General features: G+C 44.8%; 1 protein-coding gene across 5 annotated transcripts in view; it reads left to right on the forward strand.

Moving 5' to 3' along the window:
* Window positions 1–23997, forward strand: part of DPP6 (dipeptidyl peptidase like 6) — a gene marked incomplete at both ends in the record, with an annotated part of 1078039 nt that overhangs the window by 950201 nt on the left and 103841 nt on the right. The window lies entirely within an intron of this gene.

Below are 23997 nucleotides of genomic sequence, written 5' to 3' on the forward strand. Positions count from 1 at the left end.
TTTTCATCTGGGATAGAAGGAATGTCTCATTTTCAATTTTTTTTTTAAGTTTTATTTTTTATTTTATTTATTTTGGTTTTTTTTAACATCTTTATTGGAGTATAATTGCTTTACAATGGTGTGTCAGTTTCTGCTTTATAACAAAGTGAATCAGTTATACATATACATATGTCCCCATATCTCTTCCCTCTTGCATCTCCCTCCCTCCCACTCTCCCTGTCCCACCCCTCTAGATGGTCACAAAGCACCAAGCTGATCTCCCTGTGCTATGCGGCTGCTTCCCGCTAGCTATCTGTTTTACATTTGGTAGTGTATATACGTCCATGCCACTCTCTTACTTTGTCCCAGCTTACCCTTACCCTTCCCCGTATCCTCAAGTCCATTCTCTAGTAGGTCTGCATCTTTATTCCCATCTTGCCCCTAGGTTCTTCTGATGATTTTCTTTCTTTCTTTCTTTCTTTTTTAGATTCCATATATGTGTTAGCATACAGTATTTGTTTTTCTCTTTCTGACTTACTTGACTCTGTATGACAGTCTCTAGGTCCATCCACCTCACTACAGATAACTCAGTTTCGTTCCTTTTTATGGCTGAGTAATATTCCATTGTATATATGTGCCATATCTTCTTTATCCATTCTTCTTTTGAAGGACACTTAGGTTGCTTGCATGTCCTGGCTATTATAAATAGAGCTGCAATGAACATTTTGATACGTGACTCTTTTTTTTTTTTTTTTTTTTTTTGGCGGTACGTGGGCCTCTCACTGTTGTGGCTTCTCCCATTGCGGAGCAACAGGCTCCGGACGCGCAGGCTCAGCGGCCATGGCTCACGGGCCCAGCCGCTCCGCGGCATGTGGGATCTTCGCGGACCGGGGCACGAACCCGTGTCCCCTGAATCGGCAAGCGGACTCTCAACCACTGCGCCACCAGGGAAGCCCTACGTGACTCTTTTTGAATTATGGTTTTCTCAGGGTATATGCCCAGTAGTGGGATTGCTGGGTCGTATGGTAGTTCTATTTTTAGTTTTTTAAGGAACGTCCATACTGTTCTCCATAGTGGCTGTATCAATTTACATTCCCACCAGCAGTGCACGAGTGTCCCCTTTTCTCCACACCCTCTCCAGCATTTATTATTTGTAGATTTTTTTTTTTTTTTTTTTTTTTTTGTGGTACGCGGGCCTCTCACCGCTGTGGCCTCTCCGGTTGCGGAGCACAGGCTCCAGACACGCAGGCTCAGCAGACATGGCTCATGGGCCCAGCCACTCCATGGCACGTGGGATCCTCCTGGACCGGGGCATGAACCCGCGTCCCCTGAATCGGCAGGCGGACTCTCAGCCACTGCGCCACCAGGGAAGCCCTGTAGGTTCTTTGATGATGGCCATTCTGACGGTGTGAGATGATATCTCATTGTAGTTTTGATATGCATTTCTCTAATGATTAGTGATGTTGAGCATCCTTTCATGTGTTTGTTGGCAATCTGTATATCTTCTTCGGAGAAATGTCTATTTAGGTCTTCTGCCCATTTTTGGATTGGGTTTTTTTATGATACTGAGCTGCGTGAGTTGCTTGTATGTTTTGGAGATTAATCCTTTGTCAGTTGCTTCATTTGCTAACGTTTTCTCCCATTCTGAGGGTTGTCTTTTGGTCTTGTTTATGGTTTCCTTTGCTGTGCAAAAGCTTTGAAGTTTCATTAGGTCCCATTTGTTTATTTTTGTTTTTATTTCCATTTCTCTAGGAGGTGGGTCCAAAAGGATCTTGCTGTGATTTATGTCATAGAGTGTTCTGCCTATGTTTTCCTCTAAGAGTTTGATAGTGTATGGCCTTACATTTAGGTCTTTAATCCATTTTGAGTTTATTTTTGTGTATAGTGTTAGGGAGTGTTCTAATTTCATTCTTTTACTGTTCAGTTTTCCCAGCACCACTTATTGAAGAGGCTATCTTTTCTCCACTGTATATTCTTGCCTCCTTTATCAAAGATTAGGTGACCATATGTGCATGGGTTTATTTCTGAGGTTTCTATCCTGTTCCACTGATCTATATTTCTGTTTTTGTGCCAGTACCATACTGTCTTGATGACTGTAGCTTTGTAGTATAGTCTGAAGTCAGGGAGCCTGATTCCTCCAGCTCCGTTTTTCCTTCTCAAGATTGCTTTGGCTATTTGGGGTCTTTTGTGTTTCTATACAAATTGTGAAATTTTTTATTCTAGTTCTGTGAAAAATACTAGTGATAGTTCGACAGGGATGGCATTGAATCTGTAGATTGCTTTGGGTAGTAGAGTCATTTTCACAATGTTGATTCTTCCAATCCAAGAACATGGTATATCTCTCCATCTATTTGTATCATCTTTAACTTCTTTCATCAGTGTCTTATAATTTTCTGCATACAGTTCTTTTGTTTCCTTAGGTAGGTTTATTCCCAGATATTTTATTCTTTCTGTCGCAGTGGTAAATAGGAGTGGGTTTTTTGTTGTTGTTGTTGGGTTTTTTTTGCCGTACGCGGGCCTCACTGCTGTGGCCACTCCCATTGCGAAGTACAGGCTCCGGACCCGCAGGCTCAGCGGCCATGGCCCGCGGGCCCAGCCGCTCCGCAGCATGTGGAATTTTCCCGGACCGGGGCACGAACCCATGTCCCCTGCATCGGCAGGTGGACTCTCAACCACTGCACCACCAGGGAAGCCCGGGAGTGTTTTCTTAATTTCACTTTCAGATTTTTCATCATTTGTGTATAGGAATGCAAGAAATTTCTGTGCATTAATTTTGTATCCTGCTACTTTACCAAATTCATTGATTAGCTCTAGTAGTTTTCTGGTAGCATCTTTAGGATTCTCTATGTATAGTATCATGTCATCTGCAAACAGTGACAGCTTTACTTCTTGTTTTCTGATTTGGATTCCTTTTATTTCTTTTTCTTCTCTGATTGCTGTGGCTAAAACTTCCAAAACAGTGTTGAGTAATAGTGGTGAGAGTGGGCAACCATGTCTTGTTCCTGATCTTAGTGGAAATGCTTTCAGTTTTTCACCATTAAGAAGGAGGTTGGCTGTGGGTTTGTCATATATGGTCTTTATTATGTTGAGGAAAGTTCCCTCTATGCCTACTTTCTGCAGGGTTTTTATCATAAACGGGTGTTGAATTTTGTCGAAAGCTTTCTCTGCATCTATTGAGATGATCGTATGGTTTTTCTCCTTCGATTTGTTAGTATGGTGTATCACGTTGATTGATTTGCGTATGTTTAAGAATCCTTGCATTCCTGGGATAAACCCCACTTGATCATACTGTATGATCCTTTTAATGTGCTGCTGGATTCTGTTTGCTAGTATTTTGTTGAGGATTTTTGCATCTATGTTCATCAGTGATATTGGCCTGTAGTTTTTTTCTTTGTGACATCTTTGTCTGGTTTTGGTATCAGAGTGATGGTGGCCTCATACAATGAGTTTGGGAGTGTTCCTCCCTCTGCTATATTTTGGAAGAGTTTGAGAAGGATAGGTGTTAGCTCTTCTCTAAATGTTTGATAGAATTCACCTGTGAAGCCATCTGGTCCTGGGCTTTTGTTTGTTGGAAGATTTTTAATCACAGTTTCAATTTCAGTGCTTGTGATTGGTCTGTTCATATTATCTATTTCTTCCTGGTTCAGTCTCAGAAGGTTGTGCATTTCTAATAATTTGTCCGTTTCTTCCAGGTTGTCCATTTTATTGGCATAGAGTTGCTTGTAGTAATCTCTCATGATCCTTTGTATTTCTGCAGTGTCAGTTATTACTTCTTCTTTTTCATTTCTAATTCTATTGATTTGAATACTCTCCCCTTTTTTCTTGATGAGTCTGGCTAATGGTTTATCAATTTTGTTTATCTTCTCAAAGAACCAGCTTTTAGTTTTATTGATCTTTGCTATCATTTCCTTCATTTCTTTTTCATTTATTTCTTATCTGATCTTTATGATTTCTTTCCTTCTGCTAACTTTGGGGGTTTTTTGTTCTTTCTCTAATTGCTGTAGGCGTAAGGTTAGGTTGTTTATTTGAGATGTTTCTTGTTTCTTAAGGTAGGCTTGTATAGCTATAAACTTCCCTCTTAGTACTGCTTTTGCTGCATCCCGTTTTGGGGAGTTTTGGGTAGCTGTGTTTTCATTGTCATTTGTTTCTAGGTATTTTTTGATTTCCTCTTTGATTTCTTCAGTGATCTCTTGGTTATTAAGTAGTGTGTTGTTTAGCCTCCATGTGTTTGTATTTCTTACAGATTTTTTCCTGTAATTGATATCTACTCTCATAGCATTGTGGTCGGAAAAGATACTTGTTATGATTTCCATTTTCTTAAATTTACAAGGCTTGATTTGTGACCCAAGATATGATCTATCTTGGAGAATGTTCCATGAGCACTTGAGAAGAATGTGTATTCTGTTGTTTTTGGATGGAATGTCCTATAAATATCAATTAAGTCCATATTGTTTAATGTATCATTTAAAGCTTGTGTTTCCTTATTTATTTTCATTTTGGATGATCTGTCCATTGGTGAAAGTGGGGTGTTAAGTTAAAGTCCCCTACTATGATTGTGTTACTGTCCATTTCCCCTTTTATGGCTGTTAGTATTTGCCTTATGTATCCTATGTTGGGTGCATAAACATTTCCAATTGTTACATCTTCTTGGATTGATCCCTTGATCATTATATAGTGTCCTTCTTTGTCTCTTGTAATAGTCTTTGTTTTAAAGTCTGTTTTGTCTGATAAAAGAATTGCTACTCCAGCTTTCTTTTGATTTCCATTTGCATTGAATATCTTTTTCCATCCCCTCACTTTCAGTCTGTATCTGTCCCTAGGTCTGAAGTGGGTCTCTTGTAGACAGCATATATACGGGTCTTGTTTTTGTATCCAGTCAGCCAGTCTATGTCTTTTGGTTGGAGCATTTAATCCATTTACATTTAGGTAATTATCCATATGTATGTTCCTATTCCCATTTTCTTAATTGTTTTGTGTTTATTATTGTAGGTCTTTTCCTTCTCTTGTGTTTCCTGCCTAGAGAAGTTCCTTTAGCATTTGTTGTAAAGCTGGTTTGGTGGTGCTGAATTCTCTTAGCTTTTGCTTGTTTGTAAAGCTTTTAATTTCTCTGTCAAACCTGAATGAGATCCTTGCTGGGTAAAGTAAACTTGGTTGTAGGTTTTTCTCCTTCATCACTTTAAATATGTCCTGCCACTCCCTTCTGGCTTGCAGAGTTTCTGCTGACAGATCAGCTGTTAACCTTATGGGGATTCCCTTGTGTGATACTTGTTGTTTTTCCCTTGCTGATTTTAATATTTGTTCTTTGTATTTAATTTTTGATAGTTCGATTAATATTTGTCTTGGTGTGTTTTTCCTTGGATTTATCCTGTATGGGACTCTCTGTGCTTCCTGGACTTGATTAACTATTTCCTTTCCCATATTAGGAAACTTTTCAACTATAATCTCTTCAAATATTTTCTCAGTCCCTTTCTTTTTCTCTTCTTCTTCTGGAACCCCTATATTTCGAATGTTGGTGCATTTAATGTTGTCCCAGAGGTCTCTAAGTCTATCCTCAGTTCTTTTCATTCTTTCTTCTTTATTTTGCTCTGCAGTAGTTATTTCCACTATTTTATCTTCCAGGTCACTTATCTGTTCTTCTGCCTCAGTTATTCTGCTATTGATCCCTTCTAGAGTATTTTTAATTTCATTTATTGTGGTGTTCATCACTGCTTGTTTGCTCTTTAGTTCTTCTAGGTCGTTGTTAAACGTTTCTTGTATTTCCTCCATTCTATTTCCAAGATTTTGTATCATCTTTACTATCATTATTCTGAATTCTTTTTCAGGTAGATTGCCTATTTCCCCTTCATTTGTTAGGTCTGGTGGGTTTTTGTCTTGCTCCTTCATCTGCTGTGTGTTTCTCTGTCTTCTCATTTTGCTTATCTTACTGTGTTTGGGGTCTGCTTTTCGTAGGCTGCTGGTTCGTAGTTTCCATTGTTTTTGGTGTCTGTCCCCAGTGGCTAAGGTTGGTTTGGTGGGTTGTGTAGGCTTCCTGGTGGAGGGGACTAGTGCCTGTGTTCTGGTGGATGAGGCTGGATCTTGTCTTTCTGGTGGGCAGGTCCACGTCTGGTGGTGTGTTTGGGGGTGTCTGTGGCCTTATTATGATTTTAGGCAGGCTCTCTGCTAATGGGTGGGGCTGTGTTCCTGTCTTGCTAGTTGTTTGGCATAGGGTGTCCAGCACTGTAGCTTGCTGGTCTTTGAGTGGAGCTGGGTCTTGGCGTTGAGATGGAGATCTCCGGGAGATTTTCGCCATTTGATATTATGTAGAGCTGGGAGGTCTCTTGTGGACCAGTGTCCTGCTGAACTTGGCTCTCCCACCTCAGTGGCACAGCAGTGACTCCTGGCTGGAGAACCAAGAGCCTGTCCTCCACACGGCTCAGAATAAAAGGGAGGAAAAAAAGAAAGAAAGAAAGAAGATGATAAAATAAAATAAAGTTATTAAAATAAAAAATAATTATTAAGAAAAAAAATTTTTAAGTAATTAAAAAAGGGGACAGACAGAACACTGGGACAAATGGTGAAAGCAAAGCTATACAGACAAAATCTCACACAGAAGCATACACATACACACTCACAAAAAGAAGAAAAGGGGAAAAAATAATAAATCTTGCTCCCAAAGTCCACCTCCTCAATTTGGGATGATTCGTTGTCTCTTCAGGTATTCCACAGACGCAGGGTACATCAAGTTGATTGCGGAGCTTTAATCCGCTGCTTCTGAGGCTGCTGGGAGAGATTCCCCTTTCTCTTCTTTGTTTGCACAGCTCCCGGGGCTCAGCTTTGGATTCGGCCCCGCCTCTGCGTGTAGGTCGCCGGAGGGCGTCTGTTCTTCGCTCAGACAGGACGGGGTTAAAGGAGCCGCTGATTCGGGCGCTCTGGCTCCCTCAGGCCGCGGGGGAGGGAGGGGCACGGAGGCGGGGCGAGCGTGCGTCGGCGGAGGCCGGCGTGACGTTGCGTCAGCCCGAGGCGCGCCCGTGCGTTCTCCCGGGGATGTTGTCTGTGGAGCCGGGGACCGTGGCGGTGGCGGGCTGCACAGGCTCCCGGGAGGGGAGGTGTGGAGAGTGACCTGCGCTCGCACACGGGCTTCTTGGTGGCGGCGGCAGAAGCCCCAGCGTCCCACGCCCGTCTCTGGGGTCCGCGCTTTCAGCCGCGCCTCGCGCCTGTCTCTGGAGCTCCTTTAAGCAGCGCTCTGAATCCCCTCTCCTCACGCACCAGGAAACAAAGAGGGAAGGAAAAGTCTCTTGGCTCTTCGGCAGCTCCAGACTGTTCCCCGGACTCCCTCCCGGCCGGCCGTGGCGCACTAACCCCCTTCAGGCTGTGTTCACGCCGCCAGCGCGCTCTGACTGAAGCCCGAGCCTCAGCTCCCAGCCCCGCCCACCCCGGCGGTGAGCAGACAAGCCTCTCGGGCTGTTGAGTGCCCGTCGGCACCGGTCCTCTGTGCGGGAATCTCTCTGCTTTGCCCTCCGCACCCCTGTGGCTGCGGTCTCCTCCGCGGCTCCGAAGCTTCCCCCTCTGCCACCCGCAGTCTCCGCCCGCGAAGGGGCTCCTACTGTGTGGAAACTCATTTTCAAATTAAAGATACTGTCCCCCACCTCCATCCCTGAATCTGCCATCCTACTAACATATTTCTAATCTAGCCTTTTGTCTTTATATTAAAGTCTGTGGGAAGATACTTGTTTTATCTGAATTTGATTTCCAGATGTATTTGAAAGTGTTTGAGGGATGAATTACAAATGCATAAATGATCTCTAATACCCACAGAGCTAGACCTCGCTCTGTTTCTACCTCATGTGTTAAAGTAATGACCTGGGTCCCGAAATACTCAAATAAGTTCATCTTAGGAAGCAGTTGAAGGGGATTGGCTCAACCAGACAGCTTTTGTGTTGACGGTATCAGATCAGGGTGTGCTTTTTATTATCCATGAGGGCAAGAAGCTCTTTGTGGTGAGGGCAGAGACATGGAAGCTCCAGTCTGGAGAAATGCCGGATCTTTATTCTATTGATGCATTGAAAAGGGGATTCTCAGTGTTACTGTTGATCACAGGTTTCCATGTTCTCATCAGTCAAAATGTCCAGTGCTTCAGAAGCCTGGAAATCTGATCTTGGATGTCCAGATAAATAACTTTCTGGTGAAGAACACATGTTCTGCATTGTTGTGGTCTGTGTTTGAAGGGGCAGCTAGATTGTCCTGAAGACACTGTCACTAGATATGCAAGGAATGATTAGTGTTCGGCAGACTTACACAGAGCAGGAGACATCAGAAAAATAATCCGAGCCTCTGCCTTCCCGTCCCCGTACGTAAGAGCCCTCCATTGGCCAGCAAGCTCTATCAGCCAGCAGAACTGTGTTGACATTCGAAGATGTCAGCAGCACACCGGACAGGATTTTCAGGCCCTGTCACAAGGCTGGGTGAGCCAGATGACAGCAAACTCAGAGGGCGTAGTGACAGGTACAGGTTTTCCCCATGGGCCGCAGTTGGCAAATCCACACAGAGTGGATGGCAGCTGCAGGAGAGTGGGATTTGGCAAATTCGCCTGCCGCCTTGTTTTGAAATGTGTCAGCCTGCACTGAGGCATGAACGAGTGGGGTTCACACCTGCACCCCGAGCAGGCCAGTCCTTCACACCCACCCTCCAAAGGGCTGCCTGTTGCTGGGCCTCTGGGGCTGGAAGGGCTCTGAAAGCTGCCCTTATTTCCTTTCCATTTCCTCTACAATGTACAGAGGAGGCAAGGGGACCCCCAGAAGGCAGGTGACTTGCTCAGAATCATGCTGATTCTTCACAGGCCAGGCCTGGAATCCGGGTTTCCAAATCTGGTGTCCTTTGGGGTACCATTTGTTTCTGCTCTGCCTGTTCAAGCTCTCCTAGCTCCCAGGAGCTCTCTAAGCAGACCCTTTCCCACCAGCGGCTGTGTCCACTTGTACCTCATTCTCAGAACTAGTGCTCCGAGCTAGACATTCCAAAGAGGAACGGGATACAGTCCCACCCCTAAAGACTGATGAGTGGATGGAAGACAGCTTTCTTCACCCTTGGCAGGTGGGGTCTCCTAGGGACTGAGTTCTTCCCATCCCTACTGCTGGGCTTTTGGATAAATCTTTTCTCCCCTCTCCCCAGGGTCTGATTACAAGTCAGAGAATAGCTGTGTCACTGGGTCTTTTGAGCTGAATTACAAATGGTCTCTAGTGGACCCGTCCCTTCTCCTGGTTCTTCTGTCTTAGCCTGAAATATTCAGAGCACCGTCCGACATGGTTCTTTCCTTCCCAGTGGGTCATGCGTCTGTGACAGCTACTCGTAGGGATCCCTGCACACACAGAGGCGGCCGCCCCCCCGGTTGTCATTTGAGGGACAAAAGCCCACGTGCTGTCTAAAGCACTGACTATCAGGGCTGACGGCCCTTCACCTGGGAGCATCAACATACTGAAGTGTGACTGTGTCCAAAAACAGTCTGGACTTTGCTAGGCAGAGGACTCAGAGGAAGGCCCACTGTGATGGGGAGGACGCTCCGATCTTGGAAATCTGTGAGCATCTCACAGTCAAACAGGAGCAGGTTTTCTTTTACAGGGTAAAGAAGGAGGGTCACAGGGCTGGGCTGAACCTCAGGAGGGGAAGCAGGACAAGCGGGGGAAATGACCAGTGGGGCGGCGCAGGGAAGCGTCCCCCTGTGGTCAGCTGGTCCCCAGGAGAAGCTGTAGGGGTGCAGTCCATGTTCGGGGGCTGCGCTTGCTCAGGCTTGGTGTGAGCAGAGCTCAGGGACCTGAAGGGAGTAGGGGGGCCTGGCAGGTCTGGCCCGGGGCGGGCAGCGGGCAAAGGAGCCCTCGGTCGGCTGTGTGACGGGGATGGGCACTGCGGGGGCGGGTCTGAGATGGGGCAGTGGGCCTGGGGGAGGTGATTGTCCTGTAGCCAGCACAGGGCGAGGGTGGAGGTGGTGGGATCTGAGGGGAGGGACGTGGATAAGGTATGCGTTGCAGAGAGAAGCCGAGTGGCTCTCCACGTGGGGCTTGACGGCAGGCCTCGCAGAGCTCAGTGTAGCCCCACCGCAGGCACCCTCGTGAGAAAGTGGTGTCGTGGAGAGAGTGCCTGGCGGGGCCGGCCAGCCCTGCAGAGGACTGGGCGCCCGTCTGAGCTGCCTATGCCCAGAGGCCACTCCTTAGGTTCCTGGTCTGCAAAAGGAGGGACCCGGTTCCTTGGCATCTCAGGACCCTTCTGTCTCGGAGTCCATCAGGGCTCAGGATGTTACCTGGGCATGTGGACACCTCAGCTGTTGCTTGCACCTCAAGTGAAGCACTCAGGGCAAGGACAGCTGTGGTCAGGGGGCTGCTGTGGCCTCTATCTCTGTACTGTCAGTGTCCCAGCAGGAAACGAAGGGATTCATTCCCACCACATCTAACCAAGGCTCTGTGCAGAAAGGGGGTGGGGGAGGAAGCCCAGCAGGCACTGCAGTGCCTGGGTCTCTGCTCCTGTCCCAGGTCGGGAGGGGCAAGGGAAGCAGGAGCGCCCAGATGTCAGGGACACAGAGCCCCATGGGGCAGGCCGACAGTAGCGGCTGGACTGTGTACAGGAAGCAGTGGAATCAGTACCCGCCCTCCCTTTCTCCCAGGCTTTGAGCTCCTGCTGGTGCGTCCACAGGGCAGCCAGAGCCCTGTGAAGCCACCTGTGCAGGTGAGCCCGCCCCTCCCCAGCACAGAACAGGGTGGGAGAGATGCAGGGGGCCTGCAGAGGCACAAGGATGGCATCCAGCGTCTCCCCAAGTGGCACCGGGAGTCTCGGTGCCCAGCAGGTGCTTAATTTATATTCTACTGAGTGGACAGGTCAGGTATGTGGGTGGGTGGATGGATGGAGGATGGATGGAGGGAGGGACAGACCGGTGAACAAAGAGGTGGGTGGGTGCTGAGTGTGTGGAAACGACAGGCTGGAGAAGGGGTGCCTTGAGATGTATCTACACTTCTCCAGAAGATTCCCTTCACGTTCGAAGCATGTAAACTGCTGAGTAAGGCCTCCACAGTCCCTTGGACGCCACCCCCTCTCATTCCTCATCCTGACATCTGGCTCTGCACGGTAGCCTCACCTCAGACAGAAGGGAAAGGTCACGTGGCCTCTTCCTACGTTGAAAGTGAAATTATGGAAATATACATCAAATAGTGACTTGTTTTACAGTCACACCATTCTTGTATTTTGCAAAGTGCAATCTGCCTGCAGATATTTTTGTACAATTATGTGGCTGCTCCAAGCGCATCTCAGGTGTAGAGCCATACACTTGATCCCAGCAGCTTCTGGTATTTGGTGTCATTTCAGTTTGTTCAACGATGCCTTCTATTAAAGAACATCTTTTTTTTTTAATTTCCCTCTCAAAGTATTTTTCTGCTCCAGCTTAATCCATGGAATAAACGTCACTGGAAAATGCCAGCGTTAATCGCGGGCTCTTTATTTCACTAGATAAGCAGGCCTTTCGCTCCCTTGCCCTTTATTGCCACACAACTGTTAGAACCTTTGCCAGAATTTGGAAAACCAAGAAGTGACGGCACATTAATCCCTGCGAGAGAAGCAGTGCTCTATTAATATTTTATGGCAAACAAGTGGACTAATAAAAAATTCATATACTGCTTGGGAGGACTTACTGTATTTTGATTTGAAGGCATGTTTGGCTGGAGATTCGTAAGAAGGTTGTAATATTTCCTCAGCCAAGCTGTGCTTTTCAGCAGCCGCTGTTCCCATGTGCTCACAGGCTCGGCATAACCCTGCTGCCGTCTATCAGGGCGGTCCTCACCCTGTACTGAAATTTGTGGGTTCTGTGTCTGTCTCCCCACAAACTGTGAGCTCCCCTACGACCAGGCTTTGGGCCTCTGCCTTCCAGCACCTGGAACTGTGTCCACGCCGAGCCCGGACTAAATAACTGCTCTTTGAATGAATAAAGGTATTTATGGGCACATAAAGAGCTTTAGAATAAAGAGAAAATTGGTAGCATTTCTTCCAGGCATCTTGGCTTCCTGTTAATTGTTTGGTTTCATGTTCTTTTTAAAATGCACCTTTTACAGTTCTCAAAATATAATTATCTATTTTCTGTGATTATCAAAATGCTTCTGTATCTCACTTCATCTCAACATTGGATCAGTCCTTGTGTCTCTCAAGGCGCAGCTCCATCTCACCTGAGATTATTCTACCTCACATCCTATTCTCTCCTCTCCTTTAACTGCGGCCAAACTTCCCTTTATTCTAAAGCACCTTATCTGCCTACGAATTCGTTTATTCACTCAGAGAACATCTAGTGAGGGCAGAGGTGGAGGTAGGGTTAGAGATCTGGGATTACGTGGCACGTGGAGTGTCCTCATGTGGTCTGCCCACCAGGCATCACTTGGGTCACTTAGTTTGGAGGTTCTCAAACTGGGACACCATTGGGATCACCTGGGGGCCTCGTTAGACCACAGGTGGCTCAGCCCCACCCAGAGCTTCAGATTCAGTGAGTCTGGGGGGAGGCCTGAGAATTTGTATTTCCAATACTTCCCAGGGGGTGCTGGTCTGGGGACCCCACCTGTGGACCACCAACTCCAGTAATTAAATGTGGGGTGCAGAGACCGTTTCCCCTCCAGTGCCGTGAACTTTGGCGGACTTTTCAACAGATACGCAGTGCCACCATTTCTGCTCTGATCATTTCTCCCTGGATAGGCCCCGCCTCCTCGAGTATGGGTGACAACACGGAACGCCTGCTGCCTGGGTGTACTCAGCCCACACAGGACCCGTGGAGATGGCTCTCCCATCTCCGTCCATGCTTCTTGCAGGTGGCAGTGTGTGTGTGTGTGTGTGCATTTTATTTCCTCTATGGGTTACCTTTATAAACTTAAAAAATACTCTTACAAGTTTCTCTCATATCACGTTAACTAGAGACAAGAATTTGTAGCTCCCCAATTTGTAAGATGGATCTAGAAGTCCTGCCCTTTCCTACAGGCCCCTTCCCTGTCTCTCCCACCTAGAAAATTCAGTCTTTTTTATAATTTTTATATCATTGAGGTTGATGGCATTTGCATCCTGCCCTGAAACCATAAGTAAATGTTCCTTATTTATCTATAGGTTGATTCTAAAAGACTAAAATCAATAAATAGCATTGACTTTATCTTAAGTAATTAACTCTCTTGGTAGAGCTAAGTAGCATCCTCTGATTGTGTCTCTTTTTTGTTGAGCTTTCTGTTCTTCCTGGAGTTTTTAGTTTTGTTTTTATTTTTTACATGAACTATTTGATTTTATCATACTCTCACTTTTTTCCCCACGCTCTATCAGGTTTTCTCTTGCATTGGCTTTTTCTCCAGATCTGTCTCTCCAAGTCCACTCCCCTGCCCTGACTCTAGTCTGGACTAGTTATTCTTTATAACATCTGCACTAGTGCCACCCTGAGACTCCCTGTTACTCCTGTCCCACGTTGGAGCCACTGTTTCTTAGATCTCACGTGATCTTCTTTCTTGATTTACTTCCACTTTTGTCTGGAGTACATCCTCCAGATACTTTCCCAATGAAGAACCATGGGAAGTAAACTTTCTGAGTTCTTAAATATTTTAAAATGTCTCTTTTTCTTACATCTGTTGAAAATTTTACTTATTTGTAGAATTGTAGTTTGAAAATCATTGTCCCTCGATTTGGGGGTATAATTCCATCTCCCATTCAGTGTTGCTGATGACATACCTGATGTTTATCTGATACTTATTCCTCTGTGAATCATGTACTTGTTTTTCCCTGTAAGCTTTTAGGATGAAGTAACATATCTAGATGTGGGTAGGGTTTCTCTGTTTTTTTCATTCGTCATCTATCTCATCCAGAGACTCTCAGATGACACTCCTGTCCAAGCACATTTCCCAATCCCACACTGTGTTGCACCTCGACCTCCAGGTCCCCCAGATTTCTCTGGGGTTAACTCTGCAGGTATCTTGGGCTGCTGCTTTTCAACCAGGCTCGTCCCTTGTTACTCTTATGTCTGCGTCCTGTCTTCTAGAAATGTGGTGAAACCTTTCCCGTTATCTTTATTAGTGTGGGTATATACCTATTTTACTCCTTCATTATCATTGCAGTTATGTTTCTGGAGAGAGAAGACATAAATAAATGTGATAAACCCACCAACTGAAATTGGAAACTTTCAGTTACCCTTAAAAACCTTCTTCTTATTTAAAAGGTCATTTCTGAACTATAGGAAATAACAATCACTTGCCATTCCACTACCCATTAGCAAGTACTGTGGGTATTTTGATAAATTTTCCTATGGCACTTTTTTCTAGAAACACACACTTGTTCTTTATTTGCTTTTTTGTTTTTTAATAAGTCATCTTCCCAGCACCATTTATTAAGTCTTCCTTTCCCCAATGATTTGGGTTGACACTTTTATTAAATTCTTTTATTTATTTATATTTTTTAAAATTTTTAAAGTTTTTAAAACATCTTCATTAGACTATAATTCCTTTACAATGGTGTGTCAGTTTCTGCTTTATAACAAAGTGAATCAGTTATACATATACATATGTCCCCATATCTCTTCCCTCTTGCATCTCCCTCCCTCCCACCCTCCCTATCCCAGCCCTCTAGGTGGTCACAAAGCACAAAGCTGATCTCTCTGTGCTATGCGGCTGCTTCCCACTAGCTAGCTATTTTATGTTTGGTAGGTATATATGTCCATGCCACTCTCTCACTTTGTCCCAGCTTACCCTTCCCCCTCTCCGTATCCTCAAGTCCATTCTCTAGTAGGTCTGCATCTTTATTCCCGTCTTGCCCCTAGGTTCTTCGGACCATTTTCTTTTTTTTTTTTTTTTAGATTCCATATATATGTGTTAGCATACGGTATTTGTTTTTCTCTTTCTGACTTACTTGACTCTGTATGACAGTCTCTAGGTCCATCCACCTCACTACAGATAACTCAGTTTCGTTCCTTTTTATGGCTGAGTAATATTCCATTGTATATATGTGCCACATCTTCTTTATCCATTCATCTGTTGATGGACACTTAGGTTGCTTGCATGTCCTGGCTATTGTAAATAGAGCTGCAATGAACATTTTGGTACATGACTCTTTTTGAATTATGGTTTTCTCAGGGTATATGCCCAGTAGTGGGATTGCTGGGTTGTATGGTAGTTCTATTTTTAGTTTTTTAAGGAATTCCATACTGTTCTCCGTAGTGGCTGTATCAATTTACATTCCCACCAACAGTGCAAGAGGGTTCCCTTTTCTCCACACCCTCTCCAGCATTTATTGTTTCTAGATTTTTTGATGATGGCCATTCTGACCTGTGTGAGATGATATCTCATTGTAGCTTTGATTTGCATTTCTCTAATGATTAATGATGTTGAGCATTCTTTCATGTGTTTGTTAGCAATCTGTATATCTTCTTTGGAGAAATGTCTATTTAGGTCTTCTGCCCATTTTTGGATTGGGTTTTTTGTTTTTTTGATACTGAGCTGCATGAGTTGCTTGTATGTTTTGGAGATTAATCCTTTGTCAGTTGCTTCATTTGCAAATATTTTCTCCCATTCTGAGGGCTGTCTTTTGGTCTTGTTTATGGTTTCCTTTGCTGTGCAAAAGCTTTGAAGTTTCATTAGGTCCCATTTATTTATTTTTGTTTTTATTTCCATTTCTCTAGGAGATGTGTCAAAAAGGATCTTGCTGTGATTTATGTCATAGAGTGTTCTACCTATGTTTTCCACTAAGAGTTTGACGGTGTCTGGCCTTACATTTAGGTCTTTAATCCATTTTGAGTTTATTTTTGTGTATGGTGTTAGGGACTGTTCTAATCTCATTCTTTTACATGTAGCTGCCCAGTTTTCCCAGCACCACTTATTGAAGAGGCTGTCTTTTCTCCACTGTATATTCTTGCCTCCTTTATCAAAGATAAGATGACCATATGTGCATCGGTGTATCTCTGGGCTTTCTATCCTGTTCCATTGATCTATATCTCTGTTTTTGTGCCAGTACCATACTGTCTTGATTACTGTAGCTTTGTAGTATAGTCTGAAGTCAGGGAGCCTGATTCCTCCAGCTCAATTTTTTGTTCTCAAGATTGCTTTGGCTATTCAGGGTCTTTTGTATTTCCATACAAATTGTGAAATTTTTTGTTCTAGTTCTGTGAAAAATTCCAGTGGTAGTTTGATAGGGATTGCATTGAATCTGTAGATTGCTTTGGGTAGTAGAGTCATTTTCACAGTGTTGATTCTTCCAGTCCAAGAACATGGTGTATCTCTCCATCTATTTGTATCATCTTTAATTTCTTTCATCAGTGTCTTATAATTTTCTGCATACAGGTCTTTTGTCTCCATAGGTAGGTTTATTCCTAGATATTTTATTCTTTCTGTTGCAGTGATAAATGGGAGTGTTTTCTTCATTTCATTCTCAGATTTTTCATCATTAGTGTATAAGAATGCAAGAGATTTCTGTGCATTAATTCTGTATCCTGCTACGTTACCAAATTCATTGATTAGCTCTAGTAGTTTTCTGGTAACATCTTTAGGATTCTCTATGTATAGTATCATGTCATCTGCAAACAGTGACAGCTTTACTTCTTCTTTTCCAATTTGGATTCCTTTTATTTCTTTTTCTTCTTTGATTGCTGTGGCTAAAACTTTCAAAACTACGTTGAATAAGAGTGGTGAGAGTGGACAACCTTGTCTTGTTCCTGATCTTAGTGGAAATGGTTTCAGTTTTTCACCATTGAGGACGATGTTGGCTGTGGGTTTGTCATATATGGCCTTTATTATGTTGAGGAAAGTTCCCTCTATGCCTACTTTCTGGAGGGTTTTTATCATAAATGGGTGTTGAATTTTGTTGAAAGCTTTTTCTGCATCTATTGAGATGATCATATGGTTTTTCTCCTTCGATTATGTTAATATGGTATATCACGTTGAATGATTTGCGTATATTGAAGAATCCTTGCATTCCTGGGATAAACCCCACTTGATCATATTGTATGATCCTTTTAATGTGCTGCTGGATTCTGTTTGCTAGTATTTTGTTGAGGATTTTTGCATCTATGTTCATCAGTGATATTGGTCTGTAGTTTTCTTTTTTTCTTACATCTTTGTCTGGTTTTGGTATCAGGGTGAGGGTGGCCTCATAGAATGAGTTTGGGAATGTTCCTCCCTCTGCTATATTTTGGAAGAGTTTGAGAAGGATAGGAGTTAGCTCTTCTCTAAATGTTTGATAGAATTCACCTGTGAAGCCATCTGGTCCTGGGCTTTTGTTTGTTGGAAGATTTTTAATCACAGTTTCAATTTCAGTGCTTGTGATTGCTTTGTTCATATTTCCTATTTCTTCCTGGTTCAGTCTTGGAAGGTTGTTCATTTCTTTTTTTTTTTTTTTTTTTTTTTTTGCGGTACGCGGGCCTCTCACTGTTGTGGCCTCTCCCATTGCGGAGCATAGGCTCTGGATGCGCAGGCCCGGCGGCCATGGCTCATGGGCCCAGCCGCTCCGCGGCATGTGGGATCTTCCCAGACCAGGGCACGAACCCCTGTCCCCTGCATCGGCAGGCGGACTCTCAACCACTGCACCACCAGGGAAGCCCCAGGTTGTGCATTTCTAAGAGTTTGTCCATTTCTTCCAGGTTGTCCATTTTATTGGCATATAGTTGCTTGTAGTAATCTCTCATGATCCTTTGTATTTCTGCAGTGTCGGTTGTTACTTCTCCTTTTTCATTTCTAATTCTATTGATTTGAGTCTTCTCCCTTTTTTCTTGATAAGTCTGGCTAATGGTTTATCAATTTTGTTTATCTTAAGAACGAGCTTTTAGTTTTATTGATCTTTGCTATCGTTTCCTTCATTTCTTTTTCATTTATTTCTGATCTGATCTTTATGATTTCTTTCCTTCTGCTAGCTTAAATTCTTACATAAACTATTCTGTTTTCATGTAAACCATTGTGATTTAAGGCTGTCCATCACTTGTAGATCTACTGATTGTTACACAAGTAAAAAGTCTATACTGTATCATTAGCAGCTTTTGGCATAAATCCCCTCTCATTAATCTTCTTTTTAAAATCATCTTGGCCATTTTTGAACATTTCTCCTTATATGTGAACTGTAGAATTATTTTCTTAGAAGCTCCCCTCTCAGATAAGAAGCTCATTGGTCTTTCTGTTAGAATTAAATTCATTCCTTTAAAAAATATTAAGTATTTACCACATGTGAAGCATTAGGCAAGGTGCTAAAGAAATAGAAAGGAATGAAGTGGGTTCAGTCTCTACCCGCATGAAGCTTAAATCTAATGAATTCAGGTCTCCCAAAACTGATGATTATTTTGAAAGTTTCTCATATTTAGTTTCCTGTTCCAGACATGTAGCATGTTTGTGTTCCTGTATCTTAAATGTTCTCTTTGTTTCATCATTTGTGATGGGTGCTACCTTTGTTTTTGTTTGTTTGTTTTTTGTTTTAAGAAAGAATCTTCTTTTTCTAATTTATTTAAATTTTATTTTTTTAGCTGTGTTGGGTCTTCATTGCTGCACATGGGCTTTCTCTAGTTGCGGCGAGTGGGGGCTACTCTTTGTTGTGGTGCACAGGCTTATTGCGGTGGCTTCTCTTGTTGCGGAGCATGGGCTCTAGGCGCATGGGCTTCAGAAGTTGTTTCACGCAGGCTCAGTAGTTGTGGCCTGCGGGCTCTAGAGCACGGGTTCAGTAGCTGTGGCACACGGGCTTAGTTGTGCCGCGGCATGTCGGATCTTCCTGGACCAGGACTCGAACCCGTGTCCCCTGCATTGGCAGGCGGATTCTTAACCACTGTGCCACCAGGGAAGTCTGCTACCTTTGTTTTTAATCTTCCTTAAAAGATTTACCAACTGTTTATAATTCTATGAAATAGTCACCTAATATTTATTTTATTTTATATTATTTTTATCACTTAATAATTACTTTTCATATTTGCGTTCAAATTCATAATCAAATTGATAGTAATTTTGGACTGGCTATGGATGAATTGGTTTTAGAGATCATCTTCTTACATGTTAAGCTTTTAATTTTGAGCCTTTAATTTTGAATTGCTTTTAATTTTTTGAATTTTTGAATTGGTATATTCAAGTAGAAGATATACTTTAAACAAGAAGATATTGGTTGTTAAAAACACATTGAGGTATTAAATACCATTAGACCCAGAACAGCAGAGAAATCTGAGATCAGCATAAATTTGTATCGTCTCTCAAAACTTACTTGCTTATTACGGGATTGTTGTGGCATTTCTTTTTTCATAGATCTCTAAGAGTCTATCAGAATGTTTTCAGGTGTTCTGTTAGTTTCCCTGGAGTATGAAGTCCCTTTAATCTGCATATTCACGTCTTAGCTATGTAGGCATCTTTCATGGTGTCTTTGGTGACTGCCTCTCTTCCCATCACCCTGGTTCTTCCATGAGGAGCACTTACGTTCTCAGATGTGAGGATCATCTGCCGTCCTCCCTCTTCCTCTGGGACCCCTTCCTCTGCCTTCTGGGGGAGCTTCCTAAATTTTCCTTGATTTCTCTGGATCACATTTCTGTAATTTTCAATTTCAGTTTCGTTAGTCCCCTCATGTCACCTCTTTGATCTCATCCTATATTTTTATAGTCATGTCCTTCTTGTGCATTTCTAGTATGATCTCCCCTTCTCGTCTGTATTGTTAGTCTGACCTTCCTAGTTCCCCACCTCAGAAAGGAGAGGTCCACCCACACCTGACATTTGGCAACAGACGAGACGTGAAGGTTACGTTTGGCTCCGCTCCCTGAGCCTCCGGTGCTGGTTGAATCCTTCTCGGGTGAATTCGGGAAGGCACAGTCTGACCCGTATCTATCTGGGTGCTTCTGCTGGGCTGAGTTGAGATTTTTCTCTGCCTTTTTGGAATCTTTTTTTTTTTGGACATTCTAAGTCAATTAGTGTCCATGACAAACTATGATATTGTTAGCACCAAGGTAGTGAAGGTCTGGCTCCCCAGATTTCTGGCTGTGCCAGCCCAGCGTTTCTGAGGATCAGACAAAGGGGAAGAGAAAAACAGTTTCCTCCTGCTGCCCACTGGCTGCTTCATATGGTGAAGCAAACTCAGGCAACCAAACTTCATCCACCTCCATCTGTGTTACAGCCGGAGGCTTTCAACGTTCATTTTTAGTGACGTTATGACTTTTCACCTTTCTGTGTATTTATAGGCACATTTAACGCAAAGTTGGTCAAGGCTGACTCCAATCTGCTAACCAGACGTGAGTGTGCGTGGCGTCTGCATGTGTCTGTGGAGTCTACACTCGACACGACCGTGTGGCGTGTGGGGCTGCCAGACAGGCCCTCCCCGAGACAGTCAGCGGGAACGCGACGCGGGCCTGGCCCGGGCCCTCCCCGCGGGCCTTAGAGTCAGAGTCTAACAGCTTTGCAGTTAGGGAAGATGGAAAATGTGTTGGGAACCAGGAGACCTTCTCTTCCTCCAGTCTAGGCTTTCTGCTGAGGGAAACCTTCGTTAGGGGAGTCCGTGTTTTATTTTCCTTTCCATTAACATATGGTGTGGCTACGAAGCCTTACGTTGCAAAAGAATGTCATTCCATCCAAAGCATCGCTTCTCTGTGAGGGTCTACACCTCATCACCAAAGAGCTGCGAGCGCACCTTTGAAATCAGCTTATTCTTGGCACTGCTTTATCTTGGCAGGCAGACTTGATAACTTAAAATAACCAAAAATTGTTTGGCACCAAGTCTAGTCATTGACGCCACTCACAGAATTAGGAAATACTGCTTAGAAACGAGATGTTGCTGTACAGGTAATGAGACCTGTATAGCTGTGACGTTCTGAAGGCAGGTCAGGTGAGACGTTCCCAAGGTGTTTGATGAAGGGTAATGCTATTGGAAGCAAAGGCCCTGAAGCACCACTTATTCTCGGCGAGGTTATCATGTCATCTTTACAGAGTCCTGAACGATTTTTATTGTTTCAAGAGTTTTAAAAAAATATTTCTCATTATATTTCATCACCATAAAAGTCTCTAAAGGTGCCATCCAAATTCTGTGAAATTCCTGCTACACAGATGAAGGAACCGAGGATTCAAGTTCCATACAGTATTAGTTGTAGAAGCAGAGCTCTCCCAGCCTCTGCAGGAAGCTGCATCCCACCCCTTCGTCCAGCTGACAGTCCACAGCCTGGCCAAGGTTCCACTGAACTAGGCAAAGTGGGTCCACATTTAACTGTCCTAATTTGCAGTACAATTCTTTTTTTCCTCTGTAACTCATGTCCCATATTACAAATTAGGAAAGTAAAACCAGAGAGCGAGGCTCTAACACTCACTTTAACTGGGCATGTGGCTGCATTTCTAGGAAGTAGGAAACCTCTAGAAAGTAGCGAACCTCTGCAGGGAGACAGTCCTGACTCTCTCCAGCCCCGTGAAGCAGGCTTGCCGCTACATCTCCCTGTTTTCTGGCGGCAACTTGAAACATGAACAATAAAGTGGTTAGTTGGCCACACGACTGCATTGGTGCCACCAGCCCAGCCCCACCCCCGGGCCAGCCTCACAGCTCAGTGATGCTCTTGTGTGATTCGCTCCAAAGGTGTCAGTCACTCAGGAGTTTCTTACCAGAAAGAGAAGGTTTGCATTCATCTCTTTATTTCCAGTTAAAATGGTTCTCATATCGAGTTAGGACATGGAAACACTGAGAATAGTGTGTAATCACTGACTGTCTCTTTCTGGACCAAACTTTAGTCCAGCTCCTCTGAATCCTCTCCGCAAACAGGCCTTGACATTCACATTTCCAGGTGTGTTTGCATCACCCACTCGCAGCCAGGATCCTCCAACCCTCAATGTCTGATCACCTTTCTCAGCCCCACCTCCTCCAGAGGTTGTCTGGCCACTTGGCCTGCCTTCAGCAAGAGAAAGTTTGGCCAGAAGCCCCTTTATCCCTGATGTTTCCTCTTAGTAACCGTCCATCCACTGGCCTCCACCTGCTCCTTGGCAGGAGGTTTACACTTTCCCTTGTTGTGTTTGGAGTTGAGCCCCATCTCCCTCCCACCGCGAATCCCCGTTGTTTGTGGTCCTCACACCGATCGCGGGAGCAGCGAATGTAGTCAGCCTCACCTTTTAACATGTCAGAATAACCTCTTTCATATTTGGCCTAAATGAAGATTATGCAAAAGAACACCATAAAAATGAGAAGGAGGCAAAGAACGAAGAAATATTTCCAGCAAATGGAAACAAGATGAGGGACTCCCCGAATTATCAGTTGTATGAAGGCCACAGAAAAAAAGTCATCCTGGGAGATCGGACTTTGCCTTCCTTGATTTCATCCAGATGGGATGTATTTAAGTGCAGCCTGTCTCCGTAACCTCATATCACACCTGGACAGGAACGTCTGCGTCAAACAGATCCAAAAATGGGAGTTAACTGGGGTCCATCCACCAGGCCCTTCAGTGCCAGGTCCTCTTCAGTGTCTGTCTGACAGGGCGTAGAGCCCATCTATGACTTAATTAAAAATTGAAAGTGTTACATGTACAGCATGGGTTGGGCACAGACCGGACATGTCTCACGTCTGCAGACACGCAGGCGGATGGTCCCATCCCGTCGTTAGAGACATGGCTCCAGTCCTCCCGGCGGTGAAGTGGCAAGCAAAGCAGGCGCCACGAGAAACCGCTAGAAGGATGTGTTACTTTCAGAGCAGGAGCCGTGAGAGGACAGGGTGGGATCCTGTAAACATGCAGGCCCAGGGTCCCCGGAGCAGATGGTAAGAACAGAAACAGCTGGATTTCAGAAAATCACAGAAATCGAGAAGGTGGAAAAGCGTAAAAGCTGGACTGCGCTGAATGACTCTCCACCATGTGCTCAGCGAATTCATGGAGCCTGTGTCTCTCGCTCCAGGGCCTGCCCTCCCGACCCTCCCCGCCCCATGGCTCAGAGGCCTCCACCACCGTGTTTGCCACATGCTCTTGACTTTGGTTAAATTAACAACAACTGTGATTAACAGGTAGATTCGAGAAATGGGCGCCACGGCAATTTAATCCCCTGGTTAGCTGAAGCCTATTTGAAAGCGCCTGGTTATTTAGACTCTTCTGTTGACAATAATTACTGAACTACTGGTTCTCCTTCCAGCTGGCCCGGCATCATCCAGTGAACGTGCTGCATCTTAGCGATAAAGGATCTTGTCAGACATGAAGTCATCATTCTGAACATGAGATCTCATTACAGATAGAGTCGGGGCAGGCGGTGAGGCATGTGTTCTTGGGCCTCTAGAAAGAACAGTCTCGGAATTCACCTGAGGATATTATTTTTGTGCAGTTATTTTCCGTCATTTCCTTCTAACTCTTAAGTGTACATTTTTTCCTAAAAATTCTGTTCTTGGAGGGCTCTGGGTAATTCAATTAAGGACTGGGAGCCCCAGTACCCTCCCCCGCAACCCCCCGCCACCGCCGGGTACACTGTGGGGTGTTCAGGTTTGGGTGAATGCGAGTGCGTGACATCTAGGGTGTTACATCAAGTCCACCAGGTGCCCAAAGCCATGGACCAGTTTCCCTAATTAGCTCGAGAATGCCCCTGGGAATTTAGGGAAAGGAATGCTGAGGCTTCCCCAGCTCGGCCCGCGGGGAGGGGAAGGGGGAGTTATAGGTTAACCCTCCCTGAGGGGCCCCTTTCTCGGAGCCCTTCCTGGCTCTTGCTCTGACGGCCTCTCAAGAGCCATCCTCACCGCTTCCAGCCACGTGGAGTTGCGATCTGGCTGGACCGTGACGAGAAAGCCAGGTCAGTGGGCAGCGACGCCCAGCATGACTTACAAAACCCGAGGGGCAGAAGCACAGGCCAGCCCCAGGGGACAGGTTGGACGGCTGGGTGTTGGCCCGGTGCAGGGGCACACAGCTCTTGGGGGGCAGCTGGGAGAGCAGCACACCCCCGCCAGCTTATTCCAGCACCGGTTCCTGCTGGGCCTCCCCTGGGGGCTCATCGGCAGCACACTTTCCTGAGACCCCCGTCTCAGAAACCCACACGCCCCACATTGGCCCAATGTCCAGGTTGGGCCGGTGTCTCTGGTCCCCGAGGGCCCTGCATCACTTCTCACCATGCATCT

The sequence above is a fragment of the Mesoplodon mirus genome (genome assembly GCF_964341445.2).
Source record: "Mesoplodon mirus genome assembly, chromosome: 9".
NCBI lineage: Eukaryota > Metazoa > Chordata > Mammalia > Artiodactyla > Ziphiidae > Mesoplodon > Mesoplodon mirus.